The 13,213-nt window shown below is 39.4% G+C and overlaps 1 protein-coding gene across 2 annotated transcripts in view; it reads right to left on the bottom strand.

The window, feature by feature from the left end:
• LOC126473353 (sodium-coupled monocarboxylate transporter 2-like) overlaps window positions 1–13,213 on the bottom strand; it is a 240,428-nt gene that overhangs the window by 973 nt on the left and 226,242 nt on the right. The window lies entirely within an intron of this gene.

Genomic DNA, 13,213 nt, shown 5'->3' with positions numbered 1-13,213 from the left:
AAGCCTTTGTCCAACAAAGTGCCCTAGAATATTTGTCATTAATATTGTTCTCAAGAGAAATAAACCACACTTTGTATCTTCCTACTAAAAACAGTGTGCTAGATTTAATACCCACTTGTTAAAAAATGTATTTTTACATATGGTGGTTGTTTAATCACAAAAATAAATTGTATAATGATCCTCTATGTTTACCTTAGCACTTCATTGACAAGCTTAATACAATCTCCACTTTGTCAGAAACATAGGAGGATCCTATAATGCTTGTTCAAATCTCCCCAAGGCAAATGATCTTTGTGTCTGCAGTTCTACTGCTAAACTGGCCTATCCAACTTCATAACACGAAGGATGCATGTGATTGAAATGAATGTTATACTACAGTTTACACACAGTATATTAAACGGCACAAATATGATCAGCAATTACACGTAAGTGCAGTCAGCATAGCAATGTTACTAAGTAAAAGCAGCATGTCAGTTTTTCCACTTCCTTTGGCAACATGTGCAAGAGAAAATACTACAAAAAATGCAGGAAACTGGTCCTGTCAGTAATCTAGATCAATATATTCTAAGAATATACAAAATCTATTCTGCTAATGAAAAATCCAGTTATTATTCATAGTGTTTTGGTTGTAAATTGAAAATGATCACTTCTGGCAGAGGATACTGTATTGTACAACTGGCAGCAGCTTTAGCTGTTAGCCCACCCATATGTGATGTTTCTGACTTCTGCAAAATAACAATAACTATAATAATAATACAGTAATAAAAGAAATCAAAGTGAAGTAGAAAGCTGAAGGTTATCTAAAGCTGATTATTCAGTCTATGCAACAGTGGCTGCATTATCGCTGTGGTTGTATAACTGAATTCTGTGCTGGCCGCCTGTACCTACTTGAAAGAAGACAGGAACAGACTGACAAAGTACAATAGTCCTCCAGCAAGCTTTGAACTAATAGATAGCACAGCCTTTGGAGGATGTAACAAGTGTGAACACCAAGCTAACTGGTGCCCAGAGAACTCTTTCATTGTTATGATGGTGACTATAGCATATTGTTTCAAACATTAAAGTGAAGAATAGTTTTAACTTATTGTAGGATGACATTCTTGGAGTTAAAAAAGATTTATTACCGCAATATCACATCTTAAGTGAGTATTATTCAGTGTTTCAATGTGGTAAGTGGCTATCAAGTGAATTTATCAACATAATTGAGTGCAATACAGACAAATAAGTGGACTGTCACAGAGTTGCTAAACATCATGTACTGTTGCATTGACCTTAGGTAGATCATCTTGTGCCACTAAGCAAATGCTGATGGCCCATCAAGACAATGAGTGGTTGGGCATACTGGTAGACAAAGTAACTTCTCAGGTAGACTTTATATGACAAATTCGTTGATGAATTTGCAGAAGTGTAGTGTAACAAAAAATGAAAATACTACCAACTAAATTGTTTAACAGCTGCTGTTCCTGGAAGACCATACTAGAAACCTCTCCTCTTTGAGAAATTTGGAAAAGCATCAAGAATAAAACATTTGACGCAGTGATTTAAGAATAACCAATGCCATTTTGCACATTATATTTTAAAAGCAATGATGATCCAAATTGTTTTATGTTTCATTATAATTCCAGTCTTGGATCACAATGTTTATTTTAATTAGGTTATTTAGTCCGGTCGGTAATGACCACCTTCAGGCCAGAGAAAAAACATGTTGCATTACACATATCACTGTGTTACATGTAACAGTGCAGTCAAAATCAGTAGCCATTTCAGCTTTGTCAAACAAATAAAATTATGATATGTAAAGAGCACTGCTGATGCATTTTCCTGGCTCACTGGAAACTTTTTCGTGACCATCACAACTTGTAAAATTGTCTTGTGCTTAGGCTGCACAAACTGTCAAACATATTCATTCCCCCACCTTTAGGAAGTATTTTTAGTTACAGAATAACCTGAGTTTCAATAATTAAGGAATATATTGAGTGCACCTTAATCAGACAAGTTTGGTACAACTAACACCTAATTCTCATGTTCTTCACTACCACTTTTACTGACAACTGTCTGGTGAAGTAAGCTCAAAATTTTTCATCTAATTAAGATTTCTGTGAAGTAGGAAATGTGTCAAAAACTTTATTGTGAAGAGATGTGAATTCAGCGCCCTTGAGGTGTTGAACGCTAATACCGAACCAAACCTATTTATTAGTTTCACCCGTGCATTTCATTTTATGAATGTTCAGTTGCTACCTGATTCTTCACCAGCCGGAGTGGCCGAGCGGTTCTAGGTGCTACAGTCTGGAGCCGCGCGATCGCTATGGTCGCAGGTTCGAATCCTGCCTTGGGCATGGACGTGTGTGATGTCCTTAGGTTAGTTCGGTTTAAGTAGTTCTAAGTTCTAGGGGACTGATGACCTCAGAAGTTAAGTCCATAGTGCTCAGAGCTATTTGAGCCTACCTGATTCTTCCTGGCAACAATGAGCAGAATGACAGTGACACTGTGTAAGTCAACATATTTGCTATGAATTAGTGGAATCTGCTAGCTTTACACGTTTCGTAGGATCTTCTGTATTGGTACCCGTTAGGATGCTGTCATAGTGGTGTGACTATTCTGAATTAGTCAAACAACATGGTACAAGTTACAATGCATTGTTGATTTGTATGTTGTGTTTAGTGTAGTTATACTGTTGATTATTCAGCAATGGAAAAGAAAAGACGCAATTTTGTTTGGTTTTTTCCACCTGCAAACAAAAGAAAGTTTTAATCCAACTGGAATACAGGAGTAGTGAACATCACTTCAGAACACAATAAAGGCAATCCACAGCATTCAAGAACAAGACATCTAGATGGAAGCCAGCTTTACCAACTTGTTGAAATGCAGCCAGGTACACCTAATGTTCAAAACACAATACCAGAGAAGGAAAGTTGCTACTCACCATATAGCGGAGATGCTGAGTCGCGATAGGCACAATAAAAAGATTCACACAATGCTAGCTTTCGGCCATTAAGGCCTTTGTCAGCAGTAGACACACATACACATACACACTCACGCAAACGCAACTTTCACACGTCCACAGTCTCAGAGAACTCTAGTTTCAGCTCTCTGAGACTGCAGACACGTGTGCAAGTTGCGATTGTGTGTGTGCATGTGTGTATGTGTGTCTACTGCTGACAAAGGCCTTGATGGCGGAAAGAATTGTATGAATCTTTTTATTGTGCCTATCGCGACTCAGCATATCCGCTATATGGTGATTAGCAACTTTCCTTCTCTGGTATTGTTACATTCCGTCCAGGATTTTCCATTGTTTAGTGTTCAAAATACTCATCCATAGCCTACAAAACTACAACCAGTATAATATAGATATCTTTTCTTCAGGGAACTGCCAACACGAGGAACAGGAAATATATTGTGAAAACTTGTGTTCCACCTATAAATTACAAATTTACTTGTAGCAAAGGGATTCGAAATTTCACCATCAATGATTGTCAGAGTTTCAGTGGTTAGATTATTCAGGAGGAAATGGGGTTGCTTTCTGTTAGCTTTGTGTTATTTTTGCAGCTGAATTACACTTGGGGAAAGGTGCACATGTTCAGTTGAGTTTGTTACTAAAAAAAACTATTCACAACATGGAAAAATGTAAAACAACAACTGAAAGGTCATGAAATTAGAGGATACCAAGTGAAATCCTACATTTATTCTCAGAATTGTATATTAGTATTTGAAAATAAGACATAATGTTAACATTCAACTGAACACTCATTTGAAAAACACAATAAGTGAAAATGGAGCAAAGCTTTTCTCTATTGTTAATACTGTTTCGTTTAGCAGATGAGGGGGACTACCACTCACAGGACGTGGGGATTATGGACAGCTGTTGGTAGACAAAGGTGCACATGGAAATGATGGTAAATTTAGGGCACTGTTGAGATTCCAAATTAAGGCAGGAAATGTAACTCAAAAAAAAAAGAAAAATTTTGAAAATATGATGTGTCTGATAAAAGCATTTTGATTGAAATTATGGACACTGCTATTGGTTTAGTGTGGAAACCACTTGTTGAGAAAATTAACAAATCTAAGTTTTTCAGCGTGCTGGCAGATGAAACTGCTGATATTTATGGGACAGTACAGTTTGCACTTTGTGATCAGTATGGTGACAAAGACAAAAATGTTTTCATAATTTGTGAAGATTTCTTCAGATGTGTTCCTGCTTATGATCTTCGTGGACTGGCTTTGGGTGATGTTTCAAAAGAAAACATTCATGATCTGAGATTAAATCTGAATGATGTTCATGGATTGGGTTTCAGTGGGGCAGCAAATATAAGTCGTGTGTTTAGTGGAAGTACTACAAAATTCCAAGAGCCCTATCTGCAGACAATTTACATTCATTGTGCTAACAATTCATTAAATTTAGCTCTTAGCCATTCAAGCAAGCCATTCATGCACTTTTTCTGCAGTCAAGAACTCTAGCCAACATAAACAAAATCATCACATTCTTCAAAGCATTGCCTAAGAGGACTAAAAGGGCTGAATGATAAAGTATTACGGGTCACACCAAAGTAACAAGAACTAGGCTTATGAACATCTGTAAGACCAGGGGTGGAAAGGCTGGCTGCAATTTCCTTGTTTGTTGAACTGTTTCCTCCTGTCATTTAATCTTTGTACAAATACACACATCGAAAAAAAGTTTTGCATCACCCCAGTTCCCAGAACTCATGAAATAGATGTTGACTGTGGATATTGTACCACAGACATAGTCCCTTTGACTGTCAGAGATGTCATGAAAGCTGCGCAAAGGTGTAAACAACCAAGCGTGAGCAGTGCCTATTAGACGGAAGGGGTCCAACAGTCGATCAGTTCAAGTCATTCCACCAGGAAGGAGGTACACGGCTCGTGTTGTCTGTAGTTCAACCATGCCCAGATGGTCAGTACCATGGTTCGATCGCATCTGCATTGTTCCTTTGTGCCAGGGAGGGCTGTCAACTAGGGAAGTGTCTAAGTGTCTCGGAGTGAACCAAAGCGATGTTCTTCGGACATGGAAGAGAGACAGGAACTGTCAATGACGTGCCTTGCTCAGGCCACCAAAGGGCTACTACTGCAGTGGATGACTGCTACCTATGGATTACGGCTCAAAGGAACCCTGACAGCAACGCCACCGTGTTGAATAATGTTTTTCGTGCAGCCACAGGATGTCGTGTTACAACTCAAACTGTGTGCAATAGGCTGGATGATGCGCAACTTCACTCCCAATGTCCATGGCAAGGTCCATCTTTGCAACCATGACACCATGCAGCGCGGTACGGATGGGCCCAACAACATGCCGAATGGAGGGTTGACATCACATTCTCTTCACTGATGAATGTCGCAAATGCCTTCAACCAGACAATCGTCGGAGACGTGTTTGGAGGCAACCCAGCCAGGCTGAATGCCTTAGACACACTGTCCAGCGACTGCAGCAAAGGTGGTGGTTCCCTGCTGTTTTGGGGTGGCATTACGTGGGGCCAACGTATGCCGCTTGTGGTCATGGAAGGTGCTGTAACGGCTGTACGATACATGAATGCCATCCTCTGATTGATAGTGCAACCATATCGGCAAGGCATTTGTCTTCACGGACAACAATTTGCGCCCCCAAGATGGATGATTTCCTTCAGGATAATGATATCACTCGACTGGAGTGGCCAGCATGTTCTCCAGACATGAACCCTATCAAACATGCCTGAGATAGATTGCAAAGGGCTGTTTATGGACGACATGACCCACCAGCCACTCTTAGGGATGTATGCCAAATCGCCATTGAGGAGGGGACAATCTGGACCAACAGGGCCCTGATGAACTTGTAGATAGTATGCCAAAACGAAAACAGGCAAGCATCAATGCAAGTGGACGTGCTAGTGGGCATTAGAGGTACCTGTGTGTACAGCAATCTGGACCACCACCTCTGAAGGTCAGGCTGTATGGTGGTACAACACACAGTGTGTGACTTTCATGAGCAATAAAAAGGGCAGAAATGATGTTTATGTTTATCTTTGTTCCAATTTTCTGTACATGTTCCGGAACTCTCAGAACCAAGGCGATGCAAAACTTTTTTTCATATATGTACAAGAAATCCCAGATAAAGGAACTTCAAGCCAAGCATTTTCATTTTTAATAGCAATAGACAAACTGCCATTCTTGGTGTCAATGACTGTAGCTAGCCAGATTTTTAGCCCATGACATGGTTTAGCCAGTTTACTACAGTCAAAACAGAGGGGCCTATATACGGGGTGAGTCACCTAACATTACCGCTGGATATATTTCGTAAACCACATCAAATACTGACGAATCGATTCCACAGACCGAACGTGAGGAGAGGGGCTAGTGTAATTGGTTAATACAAACAATAAAAAAATGAACGGAAGTATGTTTTTAAACACAAACCTACGTTTTTTTAAATGGAACCCCATTAGTTTTGTTAGCACATCTGAACATATAAACAAATACGTAATCAGTGCCGTTTGTTGCATTGTAAAATGTTAATTACATCCGGAGATATTGTAACCTAAAGTTGACGCTTGAGTACCACTCCTCCGCTGTTCGATCGTGTGTATCGGAGAGCACCGAATTACGTAGGGATCCTAAGGGAACGGTGATGGACCTTAGGTACAGAAGAGACTGGAACAGCACATTACGTCCACATGCTAACACCTTTTTATTGGTCTTTTTCACTGACGCACATGTACATTACCATGAGGGGTGAAGTACACGTACACGCGTGATTTCCATTTTCAATTATGGAGTGGAATAGAGTGTGTCCCGACATGTCAGGCCAATAGATGTTCAATGTGATGGCCATCATTTGCTGCACACAATTGCAATCTCTGGCGTAATGAATGTCGTACACGCCGCAGTACATCTGATGTAATGTCGCCGCAGGCTGCCACAATACGTTGTTTCATATCCTCTGGGGTTGTAGGCACATCACGGTACACATTCTCCTTTAACGTACCCCACAGAAAGAAGTCCAGAGGTGTAAGATCAGGAGAATGGGCTGGCCAATTTATGCGTCCTCTATGTCCTATGAAATGCCCGTCAAACATCCTGTCAAGGGTCAGCCTAGTGTTAATTGCGGAACGTGCAGGTGCACCATAAAGCTGATACCACATACGTCAATGCATTTCCAGTGGGACATTTTCGAGCAATGTTGGCAGATCATTCTGTAGAAACGCGATGTATGTTGCAGCTGTTTGGGCCCCTGCAATGAAGTGAGGACCAATGAGGTGGTCGCCAATGATTCCGCACCTTACATTTACAGTCCACGGTCGCTGTCGCTCTACCTGTCTGAGCCAGCGAGGATTGTCCACGGACCAGTAATGCATGTTCCGTAGATTCACTGCCCCGTGGTTTGTGAAACCCGCTTCATCAGTAAACAGGTAGAACTGCAACGCATTCTCTGTTAATGCCCATTGACAGAATTGCACTCGATGATTAAAGTCATCACCATGTAATTGCTGATGTAGCGACACATGAAATGGGTGAAAGTGGTGACGATGCAGTATGCACATGACACTACTTTGACTCAGTCCACCGGCTCTCACAATGTCCCGTGTACTCATGTGTCGGTTCATGGCAACAGCAGCTAACACACCAACTGCACCTGCTTCTCCTGTGATGGGCCTGTTACGGACCCATTTGCATGCTATGACCATACCTGTTGCATACAGTTGGCAGTAGATGTTTTCCAATGTGCGGCACGTTGGATGCTCTCTGTCCGGGTACCGTTCTGCATACACCCTGCAGGCTTCAGCTGCATTTCGTCGACACTCGCCAAAGATGAGTATCATCTCCGCCTTTTCAGAGTTCAAATATACCATTGTCACAGTTCCTACAACACTACACTATCACAGACGTCTGGTAACACGGTGTACTACAGTTGGTCTGCGTGTGGAGACGAATGCAGAACAACAGTAGCAGCAAGCGCTATATGGGGACATTGCGACACCTAGACCAAACAGCAACAGTGCACTACAGCCACACTCGTAAACACGGTTGTCATCGTAAACATGTCCCTGCAGATGCTGCTCGCCGACCGTGGCCCGTGTTTGTTACAACACGCAACTGAATGTCGGAGGTTTCAAGCGTCAACTTTAGGTTACAATCTCTCCGGATGTAATTAACATTTTACAATGCAAGAAACAGCACTGATTACGTATTTGTTTATATGTTCAGATGTGCTAACAAAACTAACGTGGTTCCATTTAAAAAAACGTAGGTTTGTGTTAAAAAACATACTTCCGTGCATTTTTGTAAGGTTTGTTTTAAACAATTACACTAGCCCCTCTCCTCACGTTCAGTCTGTGGAATCGATTCGTCAGTATTTGATGTGGTTTACGAAATATATCCAGCGATAACATTAGGTGACTCACTCTGTATATGTGTTTGTGTTGATCTGTGTGAGAATCTAGAAAAGAAAATGGAAGATTCTCATTCACATTTTCGTATAGTGTATGAGGAGGCAGAAAGTGTGGCAGAACTTACTGGAATTAAGCTGGAGATTCCAAGGACCACGGGGACACAAAGGCTTTGAGGCAGAGAGTCCTGAAAAGTACTTGAGGCCTTCAATTTTTCTTTATTTCATAGGCTGTTTCATCAACCAGATCAAGGACAGGTTTTTAAATCATAAGGGGATCCTAAGCATACAAACTTTGTCACCGAAAAACATATTACAAGCATCAGATGAATTGAATTGAATTTTATTTGATCCTGTAAGATTACATTTTGTACAGTAAATGTATGTGTAATATAGGACATGTCAAAGTATTAACATTCATTATCACTTATTTTTCTACACCTTTAGCTTACATTTTCACATCACTGATAATGAATAACAATATATATAAATTTAATGGCATAACTATTCTGCAACACTTTAAAACTCTTTTTCAATGAGATAGTCTTTAAGTTTCTTTGGAAAGTCATTGTGAAGTACACTATCTTGCAGGTTTTTGGGCAGACTTCTTAGTAGTCTGATACCAAAGTACTGGGGTCCTCTTTCTAGCATTGCCAGTTGGTGGGGTATGCTCCGTATTTCATTCTTCCTTCTTGTATTGTGGGTGTGTACACTAGCATTTGTAATCCAGTCCTCACTACCTATTGTGATGTACATTATTGTTCTGTATACATACAATGACGAAAAAGTTAAGATACCTACATTCTTGAAACAGTTTCTGCATGTTTCAGAGGTCTTTCTTCTTAAGATGGTCCTAATTGCTTTTTTTTTTTGTAATGTGAACTTTTGTTTTGTCTCTTGTTTGTTTGAGTTTCCCCACACAGTCACTCCATACTGTAAGTATGGTTCGAAAAGTCCATGATACACTGTACACAGAAGGTTCTTGTCTGAATACTGTGATAGCTGCATCATTAAGAATATGACAGAGCTCAGTTTCTTACAGACATTATTAATATGTTTTTTCCATTTTAGTTCATTATCCACAAGAATACCTAAGAATCTAGCAGATTCTACTTCTTCCAGCCTTGTTCCATCAACATCTAAATCCATGTCTACAGCTTTTTTCCTTGTTTTTAAACGCTGCATACATAGTCTTTTTTAGATTTATAACCAGTTCATTTTCCAACAGCCATTGAGCTGTGACATTTGCAGGTATGTATGCTCTTCTCTCAAGCTGTTCCATATTTTGGTCACTATTTAGTATTGTCATGTCATCAGCATACAATATTTTCTTTTCTTCCTCCTCAACACCTATATCATTAACAACCACATTAAATAACAATGGCCCCATTACCAAACCCTGCAGCACTCCATATTTGATGGGTTTGGTTTCTGATTGGTACAAGTTTCCTAATGATACATACTGCTTGCGGTTGCACAAGTATGATTTTATCCATTCACATGGTTGCCCCTGAATGCCATAGTTGCTTAATTTTTGTGTCAGCATTTCATGGTCAATAATGTCAAATGCCATTGAAAGATCCAGAAACATTGCAGAGACAACCTTTTTCTCATCTAAGGACTGTAAAATGTATTCTGTTAGACTGGTAATTGCTGATTCTGTAGATTTGTGAGGGTATGAGACTGTTATGTTTGTCCAAATAGTTAACTAATCTGGTATACATAAGCATTTCTAGGATTTTTGAGAAACCTGATATCAGTGAAACTGGTCTATAGTTGTTGGGATCATCCTTATACCCTTTCTTGTACACTGGTACTACCTTCATTATCTTCAGTTTTTCTAGAAAAATTGCATCTCTGAAAGAACAGTTTGCTATGTTCAGCAGTGGTGTTATTAGCTCCTCACATACCATCTTTATTACATGATTTGATATTTCATCATCACCAGTTGATTTCTTCGACTTCAGTTTCTGTATAGTTTTCCGCAATTCATCTTCCGTGACTGGTCTTAAGAACATAGTACTGCATGATCTTTTTGGTGCCTTAATACCATTCTGTTTTTTACTATTTCTTCCCAATTTTAAGTTTTCCACTACACTGATATAGTTATTATTCAGTATGTTCGCTATTTCCATACCATCTGTGACTACTGTGTTGTCTATTTTAATTGACCTAATACCTTCTTCTTTGTTTGACCCATCTTTTTCCTTTGTTTCAGCTTTGATTGCATTCCAAGCTGCCTTTGCCTTATTTTTTGAGGTCGCTATGGTGGTGTCAATTGCTCTTGCTTTGGCTTCTCTTATTGTTTTTCTATACTTCCTTTTTAACATTTTATAGTTTTCAGCTTCGCCCATCCGTCTCACATCCTGAAGCTTCCTTCGCTGTTCTAGTATTTCACTGATAATCCACTGTGTTTGATCTTGCTGCCTTACTTGTCTCTTTATTTTGGGAAATGCTACATTAAAATGGTACTTAATTGTTGAAATAAATGCATCATATTTTTCATTTACACTCTGGGCCTGTAGGGTTTCATTCCAGGTTTCCTTACTTAACATTGTTCTAAAGGTGTTGATATTTTGTTCGTTGATGATCCTAATTTCTTTGGTTGTTTGTTTTGGTTCTGATACAGGGATCAAAAGGCTATTTACAATTTGTACAGAAATCAGATGGCAGTCATAAGAGTCGAGGGGCATGAAAGGGAAGCAGTGGTTGGGAAGGGAGTGAGACAGGGTTGTAGCCTATCCCCAATGTTATTCAATCTGTATATTGAGCAAGCAATAAAGGAAATAAAAGAAAAGTTCAGAGTAGGTATTAAAATCCAGGGAGAAGAAATAAAAACTTTGAGGTTCGCTGATGACATTGTAATTCTGTCAGAGACAGCAAAGGACTTGGAAGAGCAGCTGAACAGAATGGACAGTGCCTTGAAAGGAGGGTATAAGATGAACATCAACAAAAGCAAAACAAGGATAATGGAATGTAGTCGAATTAAGTCGGGTGATGCTAAGGGAATTAGATTGGGAAATGAGACACTTAAAGTAGTAAAGGAGTTTTGCTATTTGGGGAGCAAAATAATTGATGATGGTCGAAGTAGAGAGGATATAAAATGTAGACTGGCAATGGCAAGGAAAGCGTTTCTGAAGAAGAAAAATTTGTTAACATCGTGTATAGATTTAAATGTCAGGAAGTCGTTTCTGAAAGTATTTGTATGGAGTGTAGCCATGTATGGAAGCGAAACATGGACGATAAATACTTTAGACAAGAAGAGAATAGAAGCTTTCGAAATGTGGTGCTACAGAAGAATGCTGAAGATTAGATGGGTAGATCACATAACTAATTGAGGAGGTATTGAATAGAATTGGGGAGAAGAGGAGCTTGTGGCACAACTTGACTAGAAGAAGGGATCGGTTGGTAGGACATGTTCTTAGACATCGAGGGATCACCAATTTAGTATTGAAGGGCAGCGTGGAGGGTAAAAATCATAGAGGGAGACCAAGAGATGAATACACTAAGCAGATTCAGAAGGATGTAGGCTGCAGTAGGTACTGGGAGATGAAGAAGCTTGCACAGGATAGAGTAGCATGGAGAGCTGCATCAAACCAGTCTCAGGACTGAAGACCACAACAACAACAACTGTGTCATTACTGCTGCAAAAGCTGATTAGTTGTCCATGATAATCAGATATTTCTGTACGAACTACATGTGACTCATAGTTACACATATTAGTAATTATGTTGTCAATACCTGTCTCACTTTGTGAAGTCACTCTTGTTGGTGAGGTTATTGTTACTTTCGTGTTATGCTGTATTAACAATTCTTCAAAATCCTGTCTTATTTTTGTGTCTTTTCCCATGTCAATGTTGAAGTCTCCACATATAATAAAATTTCTCTTCATATTCATTCTCAATAAGCCAGCAATTTTTTTCAGAAAGATGCTAATATTGCCACATGGTGACCTGTACACACAAAACACTCTAAAATCCTCTGCCACTATACCAGTAACTTCAAAGTCTTTTTCTCTAGCTACAGGCAATGTAGCAGCTTCACTGTTTACATTCTTTGATAGAGTACCTGTTTTAATATATATACAAACGCCACCACCCTTATATTTAGAGCTGCAGAAGTAACTAGCTAGTTTGTAGTCCTTTACTGCAACATTATTTATTTTACTTTCAGTTAGTCCACGTTCACTTATGCGTAATATGTCTGGTCTTACTTCACTCAGGAGTACTTCTGCTTCTAATTTTTTGTTACCGAAGTATTGAATATTTTGATGAAGTACTTTTATGTAATTTTTCTTTTGTTGATTTACATGTTGTGAGCTGTATTCTGGGGCAAATTCTTTAGTATCGTCTTTTTTTGTATGGTGCTTATATTTTTCTTTTCCAGCTAGAGTGTATGATTTTTCACCCCCTTCAGGCCATATTAGTTTCCCTTGCTTCTAATGGTTTTGCAGACATCTGCAAACATTCTGCTGAACGTTACAGGCCCCAGTCTATTTAAATGCAAGCCATCCTTCGCCAGTGAGTTTTCACATAGGAATTTGTTTGGGTCTATAAAAATTGCCCCAAGACGATCACATTGTTCTTTAAGAGCACGGTTTATTTTGGCGATATATTTTTCACTCACCGACCTTCTGTTTACTATCCCGCTAAGTATCAGCCGAGATCCTGCATACATATTTCTTGCAGAACGAATCATGTTTCTTGTTTCGTTTGCCATTTCTTCCTCGCTACTGCTCCTTAATGAATTCGTTCCAACATGTATAAACGCCCCTTTATAGTTATGTCTGGTTTCAGAATCTGGTTCTGCAGTATCTTGTCTTGCATTTACCATATTTTTAAA

The sequence above is a fragment of the Schistocerca serialis genome, chromosome 4 (genome assembly GCF_023864345.2).
Source record: "Schistocerca serialis cubense isolate TAMUIC-IGC-003099 chromosome 4, iqSchSeri2.2, whole genome shotgun sequence".
Classification (NCBI taxonomy): domain Eukaryota; kingdom Metazoa; phylum Arthropoda; class Insecta; order Orthoptera; family Acrididae; genus Schistocerca; species Schistocerca serialis.
This window is presented reverse-complemented; position numbering and strand designations above follow the sequence as displayed.